Genomic DNA, 15,585 nt, shown 5'->3' with positions numbered 1-15,585 from the left:
CGTTTTGCTCCAGCCCTACTGGACTGACCAGCTGGGCTTCCCTTCCAGGTAAGATCAGCAAATACAAGGCACAAATAGAGAGGAACTTACAGAGGGTGAGAAGACAGGAGAAAAGCAGAGAAATTTTCAGAAGAAAGAATAAACGAGATGTTCCTGTACTCAAAATAACTTGTACTCGAGCAGAGGCTATGTATAACTAACACTGGACAATTTAAATATGGCAAAAAGTGAAAACGTCATTTTCTGAACTCTGACCTAGGATAATAATGTTTTGATAGAAGGGCCACTTTTAGATTGCGGAGACACAGAATGTGTTTTCTCCAGTCTGGGAACAAGGAAGAGGGCAGGATGGGGAAGGTCATGGCTAAGTGCTATTCCAGCAGTATGGTTGAAAGTAGAACATATTGTTTAATCCAAAGGAAGAGGTGAGCTCAGTGTCCATTATCTTTTATATAACAAGATATTAGAGCATGTTGTGGTGTCTTAGAAAAAGCAAAGGCTTTGTTTGATTTCAAGGCCTGCAGCTTATTCTGTGGGTTTGGGTAAACTACTTAACCGTTCTGAAGCTCAGATTTTTTTTATCTGAAAAAAGGAAAATATAATAATTATTCGGATAAAATCTGATGAGATAATGAATGTTAGCATATGGGAGAATTGAATAAATGATCAAGTACATCTTGTCTTCTGACCAAAATTGTACATTTGTGAATAACTGGTGTGTTCATTCTTCACACCAGGATAAAGTCTTGTCAATGTTAAGAGAGACAAATTTTATGATACCTGTTTTAGGCCATCAATTAGGCTTATATTATACCCAATCGGACTCCGTTTAGGCATGGACACAGCACTAATTTGTATGACTGACTGTATGGGATCCATGGTAGTGCAACTTTATTTGAAATGCCACATGTATTGACTTGGTTATTTTATCCCACCCTACTTTACAGTTAGGTGATTGATATCTGTATTTTTGCATGACATTTTGGATGTCATACTTCTTAAGTTTTTTATTTTTGGTAGACAGTACTTAATAATCTTCCTTTTTAAGATATTTTTAATTAAATTTTAGAGCATTCTTTTATTTACTGAGCAATGAATTATGTAGCCATTTTAAAGCAACCTTTGTATATAAATATACAAAATGGGTTTTGATTAATTGAATCAAAATAAAATGAATTTCTTAATTATTCTCATTTAACAGTCTTACACATAGAGAAAGAAGGAGAGCTAGGTATTGATACAGTCTTCTCTGGTATGCCTAATATTTACCTATAAAATGCCTACTATGTTTTTCTAACTCAGAGCTCTATATACATTTAAAAATTTGTTGAGACACTGACTCCAAAGGATGAAATGAAAAGTATATGTAGTTTGCTATGCATAAAATTAGCTAACATTTATTGAGCATTGATCCCGCTTGGTATTTTATGTCTATTATTTTATCCTTACAAAGGCTCATAGGGTAGGTATTCTTCATCATCCCACTGTACAGCTGAAGCTTAGAGAGTTTGAGCTTGGCAGATTTTTTGGTCATGTGTATCCAGGATCTACAAGGTTAAGACAAAAAAGAATTCTACCGATTTAGCTTCAAATATAAACAACATTCTTAAATCTAGCTTCACTTGTCAATTTTTATCTACATCTGACTCTCAAGTCTGTTTCCAAATTGTTTCAGAACCTAAGCCATTTGATCTTTAAAAATATAATTTAAATCAGAACCTCCTGCTTAAAAGCCTCCAATGGTTTTCCACTGAAATTAGAATAAAACCTAAGTTCTTTAACACAGCCTACAAGACAAGGCAACATCTCTCCTTACTATCTCTCTAACCTTGATGCGTAGTATTCTTTTTCTTGCCACAATGGCCTTATTTTAAATATGCAAGCTCGTTGCTGTTTCAGGACCTTTGCAATTGCTATTTTCTCTTCCTGGAATGTTGTTACCCTAGATCTTTATAGCTGCTCACTGTTTTTCACCATTCACTTCTTTGTTGAAATGTCATCTCCACAGAGAGGGTGTAAGATACCCTTTCCTTGTAATCTTTGCCAAAATAACCCCTCCTCCCTCCACCCCAATACTCCACATCCCCTATATAAATTTTTCTTTATAGTGCCTACCACTATTTAAAATTACCTTATGTATTTGTTCATATGTTTATCACTTGTCTTTTCCAGCTTTACTAAGCCAAATATTTTATCTGTTTTGCTGTTGACTCTCTCACCAGTACCTAGAAGAGCGTCTGATACCAAAAAAAAGCACATTAAATGAATAAATAGATAAAATTTGATGTAGCACTAAATAAACAGGTTTAGAAATATTTTAATTCTTCAACTCACATGGCATTAATACTGCAAGAACCTAAAAAGACTCACCTACTTTAGAAAACATTTTGAAGTTAGATGCCCCATGTCACATGTTCATTAAGCCCATGTCTGAGCTCTTCCAGGTGTGGAGAATGCATTAACTCCCAGTGTAAACCATACAGTGTAAACCTTGAGGTGGTCTGGCTGCTAGAACATTCTTCCTCAGATTAAGTTACAATGTATATTCCTTTTAGCCTATATTCATGGATGAGACTACCCACTGGGACCACAGAAGTCTTAAAGTCTCAATTATTTATCAATGGTATAATTGGTATAATGTACCCTGTGAATCTTATGTTTTACAGGATAAGACATCATAAGTACGTTTAACTTATGTTTTGTATGATGTCCTCTCATTACTGTTTATGTTCCTTTCTGGACATCTCCCGTTTCGACTATATGTCTTCCAAAGTGTGGGACATGGAATTTGGGGTCAACATGATTGTCCTTCAGCCTGCTGGTAAATGTTCGGCAGCTGACTCTCTGAGTATAGTTCTGACGTGAATGTAGGTTGATATGTTGATTTACTTTAATGAATAAGATGAAAGTGAAACAACAAAGACCTAAGCCTTTGTTCTCTTGTCAATGACATGAGGGATTTCTTTGCTGAATTGGGTAATGGTTTTCGAACATTGGAAGTATATTCCTCAAATTTTCGAGTTATTCAGAATGTAATAGACACAGACACATTTTTTAAGTTCAGTTGCAATATAACAGCTGGGGACAGGGCAAAATTTTTTTTTTTGAGGAAGTTTAGCCCTGACCTAACATCTGTCGCCGATCTTCCTCTTTTTATTGAGGAAGACGGGCCCTGAACTAACATCAGTACCCATCTTCCTCCACTTCTATGTGGGATGCCTGCCACAGCACGGCTTGACAAGCAGTGCATCAGTCCACACCCAGGATCCCAATCGGTGAACCCTGGGTACCCAAAGCAGAACGTGGGAACTTAACTGCTTCACCACTGGGTCAGGCCCGCAAACTTTTAAATTTAACGTGTTTTATGAACATTTTCTCCTTCATTTTCTTAACTTTAGACAATTCAGAAAACACACAAAATGGTCTGATTTTATGTAACATTTTCTGATTTCTGTGGTGTAAATACTCCCACCATGGTCAAATCCAGATACCACTGTGACATTCTTGATTGCAAAGTTGGGAAGAGACAAACAGAGGTGCACCATTTATATAGTATTTCCACTATAAGGTGTGATTTAAATAAATAACCCGAAGAATATAGATAGTAAAATATTTAATAAATAATTAGGAAAAGATGAGCATTTATTACCTCTATTTTAATATCATTTAATGATAAGTTTTATGTAATTTGGTTTTTATTAATGGCTCTGTTTAACAACTGGTTCACAAAATTCCTGAAAGTTACCAGTCAGATTTTGTGAACTCTTAAGAGCTGGCTGTAGCCCACCGCTGTTAGGTGAACCAACTGCCCTTCCCAGGCCTTTGCTTCCTTGCCACTTTTTACCCAGGTAAGGTATGTGGCTGTGGAAACAAGGTGAAGAAAACATACTGGGATTGTAACTGGGTATTTTAAGAGAACTTCTGGTAAAGACAGTCAAAGCTTGGTGGAAAATTTGCTATATCTGTTCAAATCCTAAGGCAATATCCAGACCCTAAAAAGCTATACCACAGGAGAAGGATTGAGAAAACTGTACATCCTGGGGTCGGCTGAGTGGTGCAGCGGTTAAGTTCGCACGTTCCGCTTCAGTGGCCTGGGGTTCGCCAGTTCGCATCCCGGTGTGGACATGGCACCGCTTGGCAAGCCATGCTGTGGCAGGCATCCCACATATAAAGTAGAGGAAGATGGGCACGGATGTTAGCTCAGGGCCAGTCTTCCTCAGCAAAAAGAGGAGGATTGGCAGCAGATGTTAGCTCAGGACTAATCTTCCTCAAAGAAAAACAAGAAAAAACTGTACATCCCCCAAAAGGATAAACCTTTTTTTGCCAATACGGGTCTCGCCATATCAGACAGTGAACAAGGGAGATATTCCCAGCCGGCTAGACCAGAGGTTACTGATTTGTTGTCCAAAACACTCCTGCCTTTGCTGGGCTATCATGGCCCAACAAAGTATTATATCTGTGCCAGAAGAATGTCTACTTTTGTGTTTTTTCCCATCTCTCATTTTCCAAATGCACGCTTTCATATTTATCCTAATTTCTCCAACGTTGTATATTATATAGGTTTGATAGAGATAGTTAGTCTTTTATCCACAGATTGCTGGACCATGAATTTGGATTCCATGATTCAAGGATTTCGTAACTGCTCATGTTGACATTCAACCATGAAAACGACGGGTAGATATACTTAAGCATACAAGAAGTCAGAGAATACAGAGTCTTTGAGATCTTCTCTGTGGAAAATGAAGACTTCAGGATGAAAAAATCCAGTCAACCAGAAGATAAATCAAAATATAAAGAACTCAAAGAAGTTGTGTTGCTGGGCACTGAAATACTTAAATAAAGAATAAACATATGAACAACAGCTGAGATTAGTCATATAAAAGTTGTAAACCTACATAGAAAAAATGATAACATAAAAATAAAGTAGGAATGAGGATAATGCAAATCTGAAGAAATAGAAGACTAATTTCTTCATCTTTTAGAGCAGAGCATTAAAAGCACTATTATCACATACTTAGTGTATCCAACAGCTTGATATTATAATAATCTTTCCTTGTAAGTTTTAAAGAATCTTGCAGTATCTAATATCTCTTATGTTGAAGAAATATAATATTATATTATAAATATATACATCTCTCTCACATTTTCCTTATTCATTTGTTGTTGATGGACACTTAGGTTGTTTCCACGTCTTGGCCACTGCAAATAACGCTGCAGTGAACATGGGGGTGCAGATATAACTAAGCATATTTTTATCACACTATCTAATAATACAAATAGACAGAGAATGACAAATACTGTGGATCTCACACATACATGAAATCTGAAAAAAAACAAACTCATAGAAACGGAGAATAGATTGGCAATTGCCAGGGACGGGGGATGGAAGTGGACAAAATGGATGAAGGTGGTCAACAAGTACAAATTTCCACTTATAAGATAAGCAAGTTCTGAGGATGTGATGTACAGCACGGTGACTACAGTTAAAATGCTGTATTGCATGTTTGAAAGTTGCTGAGACATTAGATTTTAAAAGTTCTCACCACACACAAAAATTGTAACTATATGAGATGATGTATGTTTTAACTAAACTTGTGGTAATCATTTTGCAATATATACATATATAAAATCACTGTGTTGTATATCTTAAATGTACACAATGTTATATGTCAATTATATCTCAATAAAGCTGGAAAAAAACACTTTTTGTCTAATTTACATTGTTAGGATATAATACAGAATTAAGTTTTAATCCTGGGGAAGAAATAAATTACCTGACAATTTTGAATAGGAAGTGGTCATTCTGGCAGCAGCAGGGGGAGAAAATTGTAGTTTGGTCAGAGAGAAAGCAGGGAGGCAAGCTGAGTGATAAATATGGGGGTTTGAGACATGAGGGTAATGAGGCTTCGGGTACGCCTTGAAGCAAGGGCCTACAGTTTTCAGTTATGAAGGAGAGAGAAGAACCAAGAATGTCTCCTTAATTTTTTTTTTTGTATTTTCCTGAGAAACGATGTGCCTTTCACTGAGATATTAATAAAGAATGCTAATATTTATCAAGTATTTAATATGTATATTGACTCGTTTGAATCTCACATTAACTCCATAGGTTGGTATTTTTATTATTCCTATTTCCCAGATGGAAAATTTAGGAACAGAGAGGTAAACAGCTAACCACTAGATCATACGACCAGTAGTAACTAGCACAGACAGAATTTGAATATCTGTAATCTCTTAACCACCATGCTTTTAAACAGAACTGAATGGAAGGGAAGACTGGAAATAAAAGTTTAGGTTGTGGTAATGCTGATTTGGCTATTAAACATAAGATAGTCATAACGGAATTTATTAGGAAATATTTAGATATTTCCATTTGGTGTAGGCGATGTGTCACAGAATGGCACTATGTGTAACTTTTTTGGCCTCCCTTTGCCTATCGTTTTGGAGCTTCCAACTGCCTCCAACACTTGGCGATCAAAATGTATTTTCTTTACCCTAGTGAAAAAACTGTGAATAAGGAATGCATTATCTCAGGCCATATCACTCTCAAGAAAAGGGGAGATTCCTTCATATTTTGGATCTTTGTGTCACAATTTGGTTATATCAACAATTATAATTCATATTTTTACATAGAACTTAGCTTTACGAAACACATTCTTATACTTTGTATTGTTTTTATTTTAATTCTCACATTAACTCTACAACGTATATAGTATAGGTATTATTATTGTTGTTTCAGAAGTGAATCTGCTTATCCTCAAATAAGTTGTGACTTGCCCAAGATTTAACTGAAAATCAGCTGCAAAGGTGAGATTGTAATGAAGTTTCTTTAGTTCATATTGTCCTTTCTAAGGGCTTTAGACACAACATTAGAATTGAGAGTTCTGTCAATAGAGTATCTTGAAACATACTTCTATATAGTGTAAGGACACATCTGATGGCATTGATTTTGTAGTTGGTTTTGGATGTATATGAAAAAGACAGAGATATCTAAACTTGATCCTCAGTCAACACTGTACCACACCCATAACATTCTCAGTGAGAAGAAATCACCAAGTGTTTGGAAACAAGAGGCGTATATACATTGTTTATTTCCAAACCTCTTGAAACTCCCAGCCTTGGAGAAGTGGCCTAGAGTATGGCAAGCATTGAACTTACTTTTCCCATCTTTGGACTTAAGCCAATTGTTCACATAATTTCTTCCCAGTAGTACATCATTCTTACTCGCGGCATTTCCATGGCCATGTTCAGATTTTAGACTTCACTCACTGTGGTACAGGACAGAGTTGCTCAAATTTTTAAGCCTATTTCCTCTTCTGATAAACACTAAAGCCTTTCTAACAAATAGTCCTCCTCCCCCTCGGACCCTGGAGATTAAGAAAAGAGCCACCACTAACCTCCCACTGGAAAGCACTGACCTGTACAACATGTGGCCTCCTTCTGCACCTGGGCTCACAATGTATTCTCTTGACATCTTATCATGGCAATGCTGAGAAGAGGCAAGGAAGGACAACCCACAGGAGAAAAGATGTAAGTGAATCAATCTTTTCTTTCCAAAGCCTACAGAAGGGATGACTTAACCCATTGATCTCACCTGTTTGCATCCCCACGATGAAGATCTCTCCCAAGATGCAGGCAGCACTGCTCTCCTCGCACGCTTGTTACAGGAAATAAACAATTCAAGAGAATTTAATATTCTTGAGGCAGAATACAAAAATAAAGGATGTAAATAGAAAGCAGGTGACATAGCGAAAAGTACGTTTAACGCTGAGAGTTAACATGTGAAAACTGAACAACTTGATTCCTTGTCATCAAGCAGTGTCCTTGACCCAGATGGTAACTTAGTCTCCTCGGGGTTGGAGAAGATGGGAACAAGAAAGTTGTGAGATTAACAGTGGGAAAAATAAAGGCACCACAAAATGTTTTATTATGTTAAAACATAAGAGAACACAAATGTTCTCTTTACTTTTTAATTTTAAAATGCTAAACTTTTAAATGGTTAAAAACAATAGCTATAAACATGTATTGCTTTATTGCTTACATCTTTCCTCGGGGCACATTCTGTTCTTCATTTCCCTTACTTGTTCTCTGGTCTGCAGTTTTGAACAGCAATTCACTGCAGAGATCCCTGGGTTAAGTAGTAAGGGAAATCATTCCGGCTTAAACATGTTAAGTTTGCATGAGAACACAGAATTCTAGAAGAAATTGAAACTTACAATTGTGCTTAATTGGCTTTAACCCTTCAACAGATTGTGGAGAAGTACATTGGGTAACAATATATACTGTTGCTCCGTGCAGATGTTAAAATGTAAAATCCTTTAAATGCAAACAGCTCTTGTCACTCCATCAACCATTCAAATTGTCAGAGATGTATCAGCCAACCCTAACTACCCTCTGCAGGCAATCTGGAGCCAGCCTGCTGTTTAATAACCAGCATTTAACAAGAAATAACATGTAGATGTGGTGTGTGGTTTAAAACATTGTGTTAAGCGTCATTAAAACTCAGTCTCCTAAGAGCCTTATTAAAAAAGTCCTTTCCTTACCATAATAAAACATTTCTCTGTGACTATTTCGATCTAGCTGCTAACAATACAAACAAAATGCCTCTTAATTTAGCATCCCACTAGAGGGCCATTGCGATTGTAGAACTGTAAAGGCAGGGAGAAAAAAACAACCCTAAACTACCCTTCCCAAATCCCACCTAATCAGTGAAACTGAAGCACTAGGAGCCTTTGATTTCAGGATTTATTTTTACAGGTTTTTTTTCTTTCTTCCCTTATACTCTATGCACCATTATTATTTGGGGCTGTGCCTTTGTTCAAGGACTGGAAGGAAAGGTTGCTGATGACTTAGAAACGGGCCCTGCTTCATGGGGTCAGCAATCTGCATTCAGTGGCTGGGCTCATACAGTTCTCAAGATAATATATACATGAAATTTCTCCTGCAGGAACTCATGTGCTCTTGATGCTACTATTTATTTGAAAAGAAAATGAAATTTCTTACCCTACAATTAATTTGAGGCCCTCCCATCCTGTTATTGCAAGAGGAAATACATGCATAATTGTGTCAATTAATAGAGATAATCATTCAAATTTTCTATGACAGAAATGCAGAAGAATTCGATTCTGTTTCAGATCTTCCTCCTTTGAAAATGTGTATGGTAATTTTTTCTGTACAGCTATTCCCACAGCTTCATAGACAGTTACAGAGGGAACAAAATTGACAAATTACAATAATATTTTGATAGAATATGCTAACAAATTAGATTTAGGAAGATATCGTTCTAATATTTTTGTCTACTGAATAGCTCTTCTAACCTGCAGCATTTAACGCCACTCAAGTGGAAGTATATAGGATTGTAAGTGGTTGGTTGATGGAAATTGACTTTTGCTTTCTTTGGAAATGACTACTAAGGAAGGAGAAATTGTTCTATCTCGTTTTTAGTTAATCTTACCTACACAATTGAGACAGGATGCTAAGCATAATACTTTATTCTCATTCATGCTGTTTATCCAAATGCTGGAAGAAGTATTCATACCCTAGATTCTTTAAATTTCCCTGAAACATAAAATAACTCTCCAAGGTTTGAAAAGGTTCATGGTATTTGTCACTAAAATGTATTGAAGTTCAGGAATATAGTATTTGAGATTCAACAAAACGTATACATCACACTTTTTAGTTAATGGAGGATGACTTACCTTTAAAATATATTTGAATAGTTGGAAATATTTGATATTCCTCACAATCATCAAAGTTGTCTCTAGTTGGGATATGTGCTTGGTTTTTTATACTCCTTTAGTAATATGAACCATAAATATTATTCTGAATATTAGTTAGTGGGCCATGCAAACTAATGAGATTACTCTTCTTGTAAATTTCCTCTAATAACATTTAGGTTGAATCATATGAAATTGCAATTTCATAGTTCAAAAATGGATGACAATTGGCAGTTTCATATGATTCAGTTGTCTCCTTCTGAGATTAAAGTGAATTACAAATTAATTTTAATACCATTTGCTCTGAATATAAATATCAAAGTTCAAATAGTCTTTCCTCACAAAAGGATGACTCCAAAACATATGTATTGCTAGAATACATTCTTCCTGAAAACTCAGAAGAGAGGACCCATGAAAGCCTTATCAAGAAGCCAAACATTTCTTTAAACCAGTTCAATTAGAAAGTAAATGCTGATGGTGAAGAATGAGAGAGATGAGAGAATGAATTATTTACTTGCCAGGGTGATGTGTCAAGAGTTCCCAGTGTCCATTAGAGGAGAATGTTGTATTTTCACTCTTTGTCTTATCTCTGAATAGGTAGTACGGTGAATTCACTATTTTTTCACCACATTAAAATTCACTCAGGGTCCAATAAAATCTGCCAGGTGATTCCTAGGAGGCCGCTGGGGAGAGAGCCATTAGTGAAGTGCACAATGTAATTAGAGCATAGACTGTGAAATCCATTCACACCACTATGATATGAGATATTACTGGCATCTGACCGTGCATTTCTTTTGAAATCTCTCTATACCATCTTCCTATGTGGCATTTTCCTTCCTCTTCTCAGGCAGTACGTGTTTCAACAATTAAAGAAGTTACACAATGTTCAATCTCAATAGAAAGTATGTTATCTAAACTCAGCCCTTTAGAAAGCTCTTATGAAATTCAGAGATTTATTTATTTATTTATTTTTTGAGGAAGATTAGCCCTGAGCTAACTACTGCCAATCTTCCTCTTTTTGCTGAGGAAGCCTGGCCCTGAGCTAACATCCATGCCCTTCTTCCTCTACTTTTTTTTTTTTTTTTTAGATTTTATTTTTTCCTTTTTCTCCCCAAAGCACCCCCGGTACACAGTTGTGTATTCTTCGTTGTGGGTCCTCCCAGCCGTGGCATGTGGGACGCCGCCCCAGCGCGGTCCGATGAGCAGTGCCTTGTCTGCGCCCAGGACTCGAACCAACGAAACACTGGGCTGCCTGCAGCGGAGCGCGTGAACCCAACCACTCGGCCACGGGGCCATCCCCATCTTCCTCTACTTTTATATGTGGACGCCTACCACAGCGTGGTGTGCCAAGCGGTGCCATATCTGCACCCGGGATTCCAACTGGCGAACCCCGGGCAGCCGAGAAGCGGAACGTGGGAATTTAACCACTGCACCACCGGGCCAGCCCCAAATTCAGAGATTTAATATAAATTAGATTACTATGTTTTAACTTATAAATAAAATTTCGCATAAAGATTATAATAATTTTCCAGAAATAGAGATGCTCACAATATATCTTGGTATGTTATCAGGTATTAATGTGCAATAAAGATATCCATGCTAAAATGTGAATTTCCATTCATTTAAAACCAAGTTTTTGAATGCCCATTCACAGGTTATACTAGGCAGTGTGGATCTAAAAATGCAAAGATATAGACTTTGCCTCAAATTATTTGTTGCATAATGAGTAGACTAAAACACAAACAAAAGCACCAACAAGAAGTGCAAAGGGCAGTGTGACCACAAGAAAAATACCTTTGTTTACCCAGAAAATACTTTTTTCTTGTTGAGACTTGAAGACTGGGAAAATGGTCTCCAGACAGAAGAGGCAACAGGAATAACAAACACACAATTACAGAGCTTTGAAGGAGCTTGGGATGTTTGGGTAAGTAGTGAGGTCTAGATCATATGTTGTGCAAAGGAATATAAACCTCACCCTTTCTGGGAATGGGAGGCCATTGAAGAATTTTGAGCAGATGAGGAAGATGGTGAATTTAACTGTGTGATTGATTTCTCGGATGGCAGTGTAGATTGAAGAGGGGGTAGACTGAGAGGTGAAGTGTGACTCTGATAGCCCAGTAGAGAAATGATAAATGTCCAAACCAGTGTACCTAAAGTCTGATGAAGGTAAGAGGACGGATAAGAGAGATATTTAGGTAATGGAGTTAATTGGATTTATAATTGATATGGTATAAAATGCAAGGAGAATAAGAGAAAATATTTAGAATGATGTCTGGCTTAAGCCTCATATTTTTCTCAATTATCATCTATATCCTGAAGACTATTGAATATATTTCCCCAGCCCATCCTTCCAAATTCTCCATTTTTGTTTCTAATATCTACTTTAAACTCATTGTGACCAATTGCTCTCTTACTCCCAGTGATGTTCTCTTTTTACTGTACCTTACCTCGACATATGGTACCATCATTTATTTACCTATTAGATCAAGCCATGAAACTGCTTGTCAGGCTTCCATCTCATTCTTCTTCACTCCTTACATTCAATAAATTACCTAGTCCTATTGATTTTCCTTATAAATATTTTCTCAAATCTGTCCACTAGTCTTCTTTCCCGCTGCCATGAATTTCTATCCCACATTCTGCCACAAGTCTAAGCTACCAAATTTCTCCTCCAGACCACCGAGATGGCTTTTTAATTGGTTTCCCAACCTTATCTTCCTTCTCTCTTGCTCTCCAATTCACCCTTCACACTGAAGCCAAGTGATCTTTCAGAAACATAACTAGACATATTCAAAATCCTTTGTGTGGGCTATTCAGCTTTGGTCTCTGCCAACATCTCAAGCCAAATCTCACACCATTTACTACCTCCTCCATACATACAACTTCTATGACTTAGCTGTACTGGCATCTTGTTTTTGCTTCAGCAAATTCACATATATTTTTCTCTCTTTCTGAAATGCTCCCTCTTTTCTCCCCTTACCATGAGTGACTCTTACTTCTGTTTCTCAAGTCATCTTAGGTATCACTTCCTCCAGATTAGGATAAGACCCCAGTAATAAGTTTAGATAATGCTCCAAATCATTTTGTTGTATTAGTGAATAAATACTCTTAATAAGAGGCGATGTAAGAGTATAAAGTTGGAGTATAAAGTTTCAGATTGGGATGGTCCTAGATGAAGGGATAAAGTTGAATGGAGGGAAGGGAACTTAGCATTTAAGAGGTAAAGGATCTGTGGGGTTAGTTTGTTATGTGGGTCAGAAACAACAAAATTAAAGGCCTTCAAGATAACAGTAAGCATTTAAGTGGTGAACAATATGGAAAATGAGGTATCAGTAAAGAATGTGTAGGTGTTCAATAGAGAGTGGCATAGGCTGATTGTAAGGACATTAAAGAAGGAATAATTTTTGAAGAACTGTATGATCCAAAGACCTGGAAACAGCAATGAAGACTAGTAGAATGCAAATATGGTTATTGGCTTTGTGGAATTTATTTAACAGGGAATATAAACCAGGGAGCTAGATGTATGGACTAACATGGGAATGAAAGTAATAGGAAAGATATGAAGGATGGTTACACTTGGTGAACGGCAATGGATGACAGTAGAAGAAACAGAATCTCTCATTTTGAAGTTCCTGAACAGAATTTAGATTAAAATTATTCTGATGAAAAAACTGAAACAGCGTCTATGTGGTTGGAGAGGTAATACTTACATCCTACTGTTGAATCTCAATTTCTTTGGAAGAATAAAAGTGAAACAGGTCTCTAGGTCTAAAAAGTAGGGCATAAGACAGGCGGTGTTAAAAATCACTTGGAGCAGGAGTCCGCAAACTATTGCCTGTGCACTGAATCTGTTCAGTCCTTATAGATGAATAGGTTCAATCCCTATAGATGTTTTTGTATGAATCCTAAGCTAAGAAAGTGTTTACATTGTTATATGGTTGAAAAATATCAGAAGAATAACGTTTATATTGACTGCATTATAATATGCCATGCAGTGTTCTAAATCTTTGCATTTGTTAGCTCATTTGATCTTTACAACAACTTTGAAATACCACAATTCATTTTTAGATGAGGAAACTGAAACTTTGTGATAAGTTAAATAAGTAATCAGAGATAATACAGCCAATGTAGTTTAACCGGAATTGAAACTCAGAGAGTCTTACCGCAGAAACTGTGTTTTAATTTGCTTTCCCATAAGAAAAGTTACCCAGCACTATGAGGGCAGTGTGCAAGTGCGAATAAGAGAGATGAAGGAAACAAGTTGTGGTGCAGTCCCGGATGAACTTCAGAGAAGCAAGGAAAGACTGTAGGAGAATGAGACGCTGTTTCTGCCATGATGATGGAGAATTAACTTAGAATCCTAATTAATCAAAAGGTTTCCCCTCTCCAAGAAAATTTCCATTCTTCTCAGTAGAGTTTTGTTACAAAAATCTTGCTCAATTATTATTGTTATCATTATTATCATCATCATTTTTCTTATAATACTTTGAATTACATCAATTGAAAATTTGTGGCAGTTTTTTTTTCCTCTCTTGTTTTCTAAGTACCTTGATTTTGTCTCTTGGCTTACAAAACCTAACATATTCACTATCTGGCCCTTTACAGAAAAAGTTTAACAACTTCTGACTTAGAGTAATAATCTGCAAGTTACTCAATCTCAGCTGAAAAATAAGATAAACCTGGAATATTTGAGACCATGTCTACCATCAATATCTGATAAGATCAATCGCACATTTTTGCATCATATCATACTTAGACTTCTCTAAGCAGTCCTTGATCTGGTTTTTTATCACTTCTAGTTTCTCACTAACTGGAGGAACCAAACCAGAACATCTTCCAGAGGAGGAAGTTTGCTTTCTCCATAGAGGATTCTGCCAATGAGATGTACATCTGTTCTCGGCATTTGAGGTTTCTTTGTTAGTTTGTTCCTCCCTCACAGCCAATATCAATTGTCCCCTGTGCATATACTCACTTCATTTCTGCCAAATTTTATCAGATGTTAGTTGTGTTATTGAGAAAGGAAGATGGACAAAATCCAAAATCTCAAATCAGCTGTCTCCTGCTAATGCTCACCTTAATTCCTAGGGGAAACACATATACAGAAAATTCTTTGTGTAAAGCACCTCATATCGACAATTCAGTGTCAATCAAATTTCATCCCAGTGTGTACATGCTGTCGTATTTGCATGTAATAAAGAAGCCTAATGTAATATCCTTATTGTTTCCAAAGCTAAGATTATAGTATTATATTATTCTCAGTTCAATTTTTAAATTTTTATGTATCAATGTATCTAAGACAAAATGAGCTTGATGTTATTGATGTAAATGGCAAATGCCATCAAACCCAGACAGCTAATTTTTAGTCCAAGAAAGTCAGTGTGCTTACTGTCTAGGAGAGAAAGTTGTATAGAGCCCATCACCTTGAGAGGACCAGTCAAGGGACACAGTTAGCCAGAGGCAAGCTCCCAGGAGAGAAGCAGGAAAATAAGTTTCCTAAAATAGCTCCCATTTCTTTCCCAAATCACTCTCCAGAGATCTCCATTGACTGACCCCATAGCAAGAGGGCACCAGGTGAAAAGCAGGGTAGAAAAGAGTGGGGAGTAAATTTGGAGGGATATTCCTCATTACTTCCCTTTCCTTATGCAGTCAGTAAATACTCCCCAGTGTTTATGTACCTGTCCTTGCACTAGACCTGGATATAAAACAGGAAGTGAAGCTCATACATGGTCTAGTCCAGAGGCCATCCTGGTGGGTAGTAAATGGGATGAAAGAGTTACATCAAGGAGTGCTAGGGACAAAGGGTACAAAATATATGTAGATTAAATAAACAGTTAAGAATCACAAATGAAGCATTGTTCTCTTTTGTTTTTAT

The sequence above is a fragment of the Equus przewalskii genome, chromosome 2 (assembly GCF_037783145.1).
Source record: "Equus przewalskii isolate Varuska chromosome 2, EquPr2, whole genome shotgun sequence".
Taxonomy (NCBI): Eukaryota; Metazoa; Chordata; class Mammalia; order Perissodactyla; family Equidae; genus Equus; species Equus przewalskii.
This window is presented reverse-complemented; position numbering follows the sequence as displayed.